We start from the raw sequence: 9,714 nt of genomic DNA on the forward strand, positions 1-9,714 counted from the left end.
GCAGGCTCCAGGCTCTGAGTTGTCAGTGCAGACCCCTATGTGGGGTTTGAACCCATGAACCATGAGATCATGACCTGAGCCAAAGTCAGACATCTAACTGACTGAGCCACTCAAACACCACTGTTTTTTTGTTTTTTGTTTTTTTTAATTTAGATTCAAGTTAGTTAACATATATTGTCGTATTGGTTTCAGGAGTAGAATTTAGTGATTCATCACTTACATGTAACACTCAGTGCTCATCTCAACAAGTGCCCTCCTTAATGCCCATCATCCACTTAGCCCAATCTCCTTCCAGCAACCCTGTGTGTTCTCTATATTTCAGAGTCTCTGATGATTTGCCTCCCCTCTCTGTTTTTAACTTATTTTATTTTTCCTTCCCTTCCCTATGTTCATCTGTTTTGTTGCTTAAATTTCACATATGAGGAAATTATATATTTGTCTTTCTCTTATTAACTTATTTTACTTAGCATAATACACCCTAGTTCCATCCATGCTATTGCAAATGGCAAGATATCATTCTTTTTGATGCCCAAGTAACTTTCCATTACGTGTGTGTGTGTGTGTGTGTGTGTGTGTGTACTACATCTTCTTTATCCATTAATCATGCTGATGGAAATTTGGGTTCTTTCCATAATTTGTCTATTATTGATAGCACTGCTGCAAACACTGGGGTGCATATGCCCCTCTGAATCAGCATTTTGGTATCCTTTGCATAAATACCTAGTAATGGAATTGCTGAGTCATAGGGTAGTTCTATTTTTAACTACTATTTTCCAGTGTGGCTGCACCAGAGGCAAGAGAAACAAAAGCAAAAATGAAGTACTGGGACCTCATCAAGATAAAAGTCTTCTGCACAGAGAAGGAAACAATCAATAAAACCAAAAGGCAACTGAAGGAATGGGAGAAGACATTTGCAAATAACATATCAGATAAAGGGTTAGTATCCAAAATCTATAAAGAACTTTTCAAACTCAACACCCAAAAGACAAATAATCCAGTGAAGAAAGGGGCAAAAGACATGAATAGACACTTCTCCAAAGAAGACACCCAGATGGCTAACAGACACATGAAAAGATGCTCGGCATCACTCGTAATTAGAGAAATACAAATCAAAACCACAAGGAGAGATTTTTATTTTTTTAAGTTTTATTTACTTAGGTAATCTCTGAACTCCACGTGGGGCTTGAACTCATGACCCTGAGATCAAGAATCACATGCTCCTCTGACTGAGCCAGTCAGACACCTGAGAAATTTTATATCTATGATATCTACATTCAAGAAAACTGATGAAAAGAATAATAATTTCATCTAAGAGCCGGTGTCTGCAAGAAAACACCAAATGGAAATTTTAAACTAAATAAAACCAAAACTGAATTAAGAAAGCAAAAGGTGGGTAAAAAACAGATTGGTCACAGCTAAAGAATATTCATCATCTTGAAAAAAGTTCAGTAGGAAATTCCCAGACTAAGCAATGGAAAGAAAAAAGGATGTAAGATACATAAAGAATTACGAGACTTGTGGGGCACAGTGAAAAGGAAAAACATACATGCAATTGGAGTCCTAGAAGAGGAGGAGATAGACAATAGCACAGAAGCAATATTTGAAGAGATTATGACCAAGAATTTTCCAAAACTGAAGAAAGACATTGAGTCACAAATTCAAGAAAACATAGCCTCAAGCAGGAAAAGTACAAAGAAAGTCACGCCTTGGCACTTTATAATTGAATCTCTGAAAAATCAAAGAATAAGAGACAATCTTAAAAAGTAATTAGAGAAAATTACCTCCAAAACAAAAAAAGAAAGAAAGAAAGAAAGAAAGAAAGAAAGAAAACCAAAAAACTAACTTTTTTTTCCCCTAAATCAACAGAAATATGTGAGAGAAAAGGAATCAGATCTGTGCACATATTCAGGGAGGTAGAACTGACAACATGTTTTAATCCATTAGATGTGAGAGGGGACAGCAAGCACAGAGCCAAAGATAACCCCAGGGTTTCAGGCTTAGAAGCTGTTTTGCACTGTTCCCCAATTCAGAGGATACAAGAGGGAGAGGCCTTCCAAGACCTGGCCAAACTCTCGTCTCCTCCCTCCCAATACCCTCTGAAACACCTTTATTTCCCAGAACTGGCAACTAACATATTCTCTCCCACCTCTGACCATTGTCACTGTTATTCTCTCTGCTTTTCTTTAACATCTTCATAATCTTTGTGAGTCACAAATTTCATTATCTCCTGAAGACAGTTCAGCTATGACCATAGCACTTATCATTCTGTTTGAATCTCTAGCTTGCTTTGTTCTGCATCCTGGATCACCTTGAGGCTGGTATTTTGTCTTGTTTATCTCATATCCTAAGATAGGGCACATAGCTGTATACACAGGAGGTGCTCAATTTTAATGGACTTTAATTGAGTTACTATTTGTTTCTACAAGTATGAATTGGGAGTTTTACTAAATTAGATTCAATGAAATGCCCCAAACTATGCAGTATATAGAATATATGGGTGTGGGGGAAAGGAACATAAGTCAGAACTCCCTGAACTAACACAGTTTGTAATCTAGTTAATAATTTAAGACTTTAACAATCTCTAAGTTTTTTGATGATGTTAAGTAGATTATTAGTTTAATTGTATCGACAATGGTACAGTGAATTTTTAGGACATCTATTCGAGTCAATATAACACATAGAATAAAGTACTTGAAAAATGACATATATTTCCTTTAGTTATTTTAGTAAGTTTTCAAAGTTATTTGTATATTATGCTATGTTGAACTATACTTACAAGATAGAGATCACTTTACAAAAGTCACTCATTAACTGGGTTCACTCCTTAGTTTGGCTCTTGCCAGGACTTTTCTGCTCTTTTGTAACACTTTCTGCCCAGTTTTCGACACTAAACACGGAATATAAGATTATATCTCATGATTGAAGGTGTGATAATGTGTGCCAAAAATCTTTATTACTTTCTTTTTACTATCATTTATTAATGCTTGCCCGTATCTCTCTTAAGGCAATACTTTATACAATGTATTTCTACCAATCATGCAACTGGTAAAGACTCTCTTAAGAGCCAAATTGGATCCAAGGAAAGGGAAAAGAAAATGTAAATGCAAAGAAAGAATACTTGGCATCTTAAACTGCCTTCCTAAATCATAGACTAAAAACACATCTGAAGAACTATTGCATGGAAATGATCAGACTAATAAATAATTTAAACACAAGTTTTAAAAAAAGAGCTTAATAAAATAAATTTATAATTTTAAAATCACTTTCTTCGTCCTAAGTATCTATCTTTTTAATGAAAAGATTTATAGAAAAATCACCATCTCAAGCATGAATCACATAAAATAGCTAAAGTAGTAAGTAAGTAGAAACTATAAAAATAATCAAAGCCTTGGATTTGAGCTTGTCTTTTCTTTTCTTCTATAAAATAACAGTTATTTTAAGAATTTCTCCCAGTAATGAGCACCACTTTGGCTTGGGTGAAATAATTTTAGTACGTCACTGGTTATTTTCATCCTATTTTCCCATCCTATTCTGAGGATATGATTTCTTCAATTAATGAAACTACAATTAATAATTCACGCAAACACAGACCCACAGGAACAAAGTGTGAAAACGTATTAGGAGAGAACTACAAGGACATCCCCAGCAGACAGTGCTTTCAAAGAGAGAGAAAGAAGCTCCCTTCACAAAGAACTGAGGGGATCTATTTGTGGTTTCACATACACATTTTGAAAGCTCCCAATTGTGGTTTCAGTATCAAAATAATGAAGTGTCAATGGCATTTCTCCTCACGGTAAAGAATTAATTAAACAACCTCTATAATGATCTGTTTTTTAATAGTGCTGTTTCTGACACGAGACCCTTTTACCTTGGTTCTGAATTACACGAATCCTTGTGAATGCTTTTGTTATAAATACTCATCTTGCCTCCTCATGTGTGATGTGAATTTCTATGCTCATAGGATCACAATTATCTCCTTACTCCTTTCAGAAAATTTGTATAGACTCTTTGATATGAGAAACTCAAAGTGTTTTTGCAAATATACCATTTACTCCAGCCAATGTGAATCATTGCCCTCATTTTATAAGGGTAGCAATACCACCTTTCAGACAAATTGTTAGGCAAGGGAAGGTCTTAACTCACACCTAGGGACAAGCTATAAAGAGCTAGAGAGCAAAGTTCTAGAAATCCGGTGATGTTTCCATTATCAAATATGCCTTGCTTTATAAAATAGCTGAATTTCCTTAAAGATTTTTATAAATGAAAAGAAATGAACAGACTCTAATAAATGAATATTTGTTTTCCAGTCCAATCAAGCTTTAATGCATTCTGAAGACCTATTCCATAGCACTGAAGCCCGTTTGTTACAACCATTGAGTTTTCAAAAGGGGAGATAAAACATGTACTACATATTTCAGAGAAAAAATATGCTTTGTCTATGCCACAGAATACCTAAATTTGAAATGTCTCTTATACCCTGTACAAGAATCACAAATTCCAATGGCCCTATAATAGGGCCAGGCAGGAAACACAACCAGATAGAATGAGTCTGAGTATAGAACAGTAAGGTGGGGGCAGGAGGTGGGAATTAGACACTAGCATGCATGAATAGATACTTCATGTAAAAAGGCAACTGCTGTTCAAATCTCAAACACCGAAATATCAGCGCATTTTACCATATCTTCTGAGTTTCCAAGACACAATAAAGATCCATAGGTTTATGTGAAATTTCTTGATATCCAAATTCAAAATGTTTCAAAATCACTGGACAAGACAAACAGACAATGCATGCTGACTAGATTAAACTATAGGACACTACGTTGTGATCTCCATATGGTAACACACTCTGAAAAAAATGCACCTACTCAGAAGTTAACCCTTTAGCTCATGAAAGGAAATCTCAAGAGGTCATTTGGCCTAGATCTTCTATAAAGGTAGCTCTATGTCAAAACTATTGAAGATCGTTTATTCAATGAACATTTACTATAGGTATTGACTCATGCCAGTCACTACGCTAGGTGGTAGTGATATGACATTGAACAGGGTGAGTCCTCCCTCTTTTGAGGAGGTTTGGGGATAAGGCTGTCTTATACCATGGCTTTATGGTTCCAATACTAGCATAATACTCCTGGTCGCTGGTCCCTTCTCCTCACTACCTTTTCCCAGGGGAGTACAGTGACTTCCCTGATTGGTGAGTTGTTGAGAAGAGCCTGGAAAAGTATATGTTGGCTCTGCATCCTTATCTGTCCTTGGGGATTCACTTGCCTACTGTCATCATCTGCTCTTGGCCTCATGTGGGGGAACAAATGATATTTTGAGGGATACATTCATTTCAAGGGAGAGTTATAAAAACTATTTGCCTTCACCTAACCCATGTCCTCCAGTACAATTTTAAAGGTTAAAAAGGGTGAGAGTATAGAGAAAAGTGGAGGAGAGGCAAGGAAGGGAGTCTGGAGGAGCCAGCAAGTTCTGAAGGGTCCTGTGAACCATATGAAGGAATCCGGCTTTCTGAGGAAAATGAAGGGTGCCTCTGAAGTGTGTTCAATGGTAAAGTCACATAATCAGATCTCTGGTTTTAAAAGAGCAGTCTGACAAGAAGGAAAGCTCGGTCTGACCAGTGTTATAAACAGGTTGCAGGCAACCTCCAGCTTAGAGAGACATGAACTAGTTACTGTTACAGGAATTCAGGCAAGAAGTGAAGGTTCTTATTCCAGACATAAAGAAGAGAAATGCAGGGAGTATGCAGGAGAGATAATCATCAGGACTCAAGGGACCATATGAGCTCAGAACAAAAAAAGTCCTTGGATCTAAGCAATGTCTCCACCCTGCTCCTCCATTGCTGGCACTCCGCTGGGTCCAATGCTAGTCAGCAGCTAATATAACTCAATATCTGGTCCCTCTTAGCTTGATCAGAACTGGTAACACAACTTGTCTGACAGCCCGCCCTACTCTCAGTGGCACTATAAATTCCTGAGTCTCTTGTAGGTCCTCCTCAGACATCCTAGGCTGAGTGGTCCACCCCAGCCTCTGTGAGGGGCTCATTAGCCCTCCATCATGACCATCCCAATGGTTCCCATCTTAACTCCTTCTCAGTCCTTGGGCAGAGGGATCACTGCAGCTGCAGAAAGTTTTAAAATCCTGCCACACCACTTAAGAACCCAGAGCGGCCAGAAAGTTAAGTCCATACGCCCTCAAAATAATGTTCCTTCTCACTTACCTAACAACACTCCTTCTCTTGAAATCTGAATGCATCTCTAATTATTTTGTTCTCCTACCTTCAACTCTGTATCAGTCTTCTTTGATGGAACTGGGCTTTCATTACCCTGTGTTCTTGCCTAGGCCACTGTGGTCTACACCACCAAATCTGTCTTTCAAAGTGCAAGTGTCAAGCCTCCAATCTCATGGGCCAGGATTTGAGGAGGTCTGCTGTAGGATCACGTTTTAATGAAGAAATCAAACAATCAAACATAATAAGAGCCAACATTTTTTGAGTGTTTACAACAAACCTGGTGGGCACTGTTCCAGGCTTGATTTAATTGTCTTTATCAACACAATAACCCTAGTATATTCCCCACGGTAGAGGAAATTGAGGGGCTAAAGAGTTTTGTAACCAGCCTAGGATGACACAGATACTCAGTGGAGGAGTGGAGTTTGAAACCAGGCTTCTGGACCTTTGCAAAACAGAACAAAACAAAAACAAAAACAAAAACAAAACAAAAACAAAAACAACTTTTCATGTGATATATTTCAAACTAAGATAAAAATTAATCTAATAATCTTAGAATGGTGGTCAGTGTTTCAAATGCTGCTAATCAGTCAAACTAAACAGGGACTGTAAAGGGCTCATTTGATTTGGCAGTAAGAAAGTCCTCATTGACCTTGGTGTTTTTAAGTTTAGGGGAGAATGAGGGTAGTTACAAGGGGTGGAAGCATTCGTGAGAGTTGAGGTGCTGAGAAAGACACTGTACAACACTCTTCAGGTGAAGTAGCTAGCGGTATATACAGGGTTAAGGTAGACTTTTGTTTTGTTTTGTTTTGTTTTGTTTTGTTTTGTTTTGTTTTTAACTTGGGAGAGAATTGGGCATACTTAAGTTACCAGCAGAGAAAGAACCAGAAGAGAGACGATGACCCGAGGTTAGGAGTGCTGAGAAACCTCTCCATATGTCATCAGAAATATCCCCAGTGATCGCAGAAGTGGTTAGTTTTGGGGTTGAGATAAGCAAACAGCAGAACATAACTGTGAGGGTATGAAGGGAAATCCAGAATTCGGTGACAGCCTATTTCAGAACTCGTTAACTAAGATCCAGAAGCTCATCATGAGAATTGCACAATTTACTGTGTAAAATAAAATAAAATAAAATAAAATAAAATAAAATAAATTTACTGTGTTAAAATACAATACAATACAAAATAAACAACATAAACGCCTAGTTAGCAGGCCAGTATCCTCATCTTATTTGTTCTTTAGGAAGCGGAAGCCAAGGGGGTTCGGAAATACACATAAGAGTTTCCATTTGATAAAATACAAACTTCAAGGCAGGCTTTGCTTTTAAAAAGTGTTGTTCCCATGTTCTAAAAGATCTAAAGCTGTTAAACCTAGTGGCAATATGCAAGGGGAAGAAAACCACTTAAGTACTGTTACAGTTCTACTAATGGAAGCTTTGTTCAAAGCAAGTACAGTGGATAGTGCTCCTGGATTTTCCTCCCAAAGCAGCGTTTACCAGACGGGAAAAGCCTTGACCTTCAGCTCATACTGGTCAAATATCATATTGCATTTTAGCCATACCTTATCTAAAATACCTTAAGTTTTCTTGTTTTTTAAGGTGGGCATGTTGTTTATCATCATTATTTTCCTGTTTTAGATCTATGGTGATTTAAAAACATTGTCAGTGCATTACAATGATGCTCTAAAGGCACAATATATAAAGCAAGCCAAGAAAGTATAATTTATAAACACTTCTCCCTCAAATAGTTATTGTCTGAGTTACTCATATCACTCAGCATTGATTGCCTTATATTCTTGATATTTGCATATTTTTCTGGAGAATATATTTCTGTTTATGTCCCATCTCATACATATTACACACTGAATAGAAAAATTATAACTATTAGCTTAATGAATTAATTATTTTTAAAAAATTGTCTCTTGTTTCCTGTTGTGGTTTATTTATAAGTTCCAGGAAGAAATCTCAGCCAGAAAGGAAAAGAATTTCCTAGTAGATTTCACAGAAATTGCACAATTTTCTCTGCCAAATAAATACTGCTCATATTCTAAGACTGTCTCCACATCTGTAAGTCTATTTATATGATTATAATTTTGCCTTGTCTTTTTTAAGTTGCAGTTTTAGGAAGAGTTTAACCCCTAGCATAAATTTTAGTTCAAGGGTAATTTTCCAACAACAGCCACATCTGCCATGCATTGAAAGCCACATATCTCAGGAAGAGCCTGCCCCATTGAGGGTGATGCTTTGGGGCCTCTCTTGAAGCTTCCACGTGTTAGTATAAAGGGCATGAGGAATTGAAAATCCACTGGTAGGAAGACCTACTTCTAATGACTCTGAACAGCTTAAAGAAAGAGAACTAGAACATCCAATGGAAAAAAGACAGTCTCTTTAACAAATGATGCTGGGAGAACTGGACAGCAACATGCAGAAGGTTGAAACTAGACCACTTTCTCACACCATTCACAAAAATAAACTCAAAATGGATAAAGGACCTGAATGTGAGACAGGAAACCATCAAAACCTTAGAGGAGAAAGCAGGAAAAGACCTCTCTGACCTCAGCCGTAGCAATCTCTTACTCGGCACATCCCCAAAGGCAAGGGAATTAAAAGCAAAAGTGAATTACTGGGACCTTATGAAGATAAAAAGCTTCTGCACAGCAAAGGAAACAACCAACAAAACTAAAAGGCAACCAACGGAATGGGAAAAGATATTTGCAAATGACACATCGGACAAAGGGCTAGTATCCAAAATCTATAAAGAGCTCATCAAACTCCACACCCGAAAAACAAATAACCCAGTGAAGAAATGGGCAGAAAACATGAATAGACACTTCTCTAAAGAAGACATCCGGATGGCCAACAGGCACATGAAAAGATGTTCAACGTCGCTCCTTATCAGGGAAATACAAATCAAAACCACACTCAGATATCACCTCACGCCAGTCAGAGTGGCCAAAATGAAGAAATCAGGAGACTATAGATGCTGGAGAGGATGTGGAGAAACAGGAACCCTCTTGCACTGTTGGTGGGAATGCAAATTGGTGCAGCCGCTCTGGAAAGCAGTGTGGAGGTTCCTCAGAAAATTAAAAATAGACCTACCCTATGACCCAGCAATAGCACTGCTAGGAATTTATCCAAGGGATACAGGAGTACTGATGCATAGGGGCACCTGTACCCCAATGTTTATAGCGGCACTCTCAACAATAGCCAAATTATGGAAAGAGCCAAAATGTCCATCAACTGATGAATGGATAAAGAAATTGTGGTTTATATACACAATGGAATACTACGTGGCAATGAGAAAAAATGAAATATGGCCTTTTGTAGCAACATGGATGGAACTGGAGAGTGTGATGCTAAGTGAAATAAGCCATACAGAGAAAGACAGATACCATATGGTTTCACTCTTATGTGGATCCTGAGAAACATAACAGAAACCCATGAGGGAGGGGAAGGAAAAAAAAAAAAAAAAAAAAAAAAGAGGTTAGAG

The sequence above is a fragment of the Panthera uncia genome (genome assembly GCF_023721935.1).
Source record: "Panthera uncia isolate 11264 chromosome B2 unlocalized genomic scaffold, Puncia_PCG_1.0 HiC_scaffold_24, whole genome shotgun sequence".
Classification (NCBI taxonomy): domain Eukaryota; kingdom Metazoa; phylum Chordata; class Mammalia; order Carnivora; family Felidae; genus Panthera; species Panthera uncia.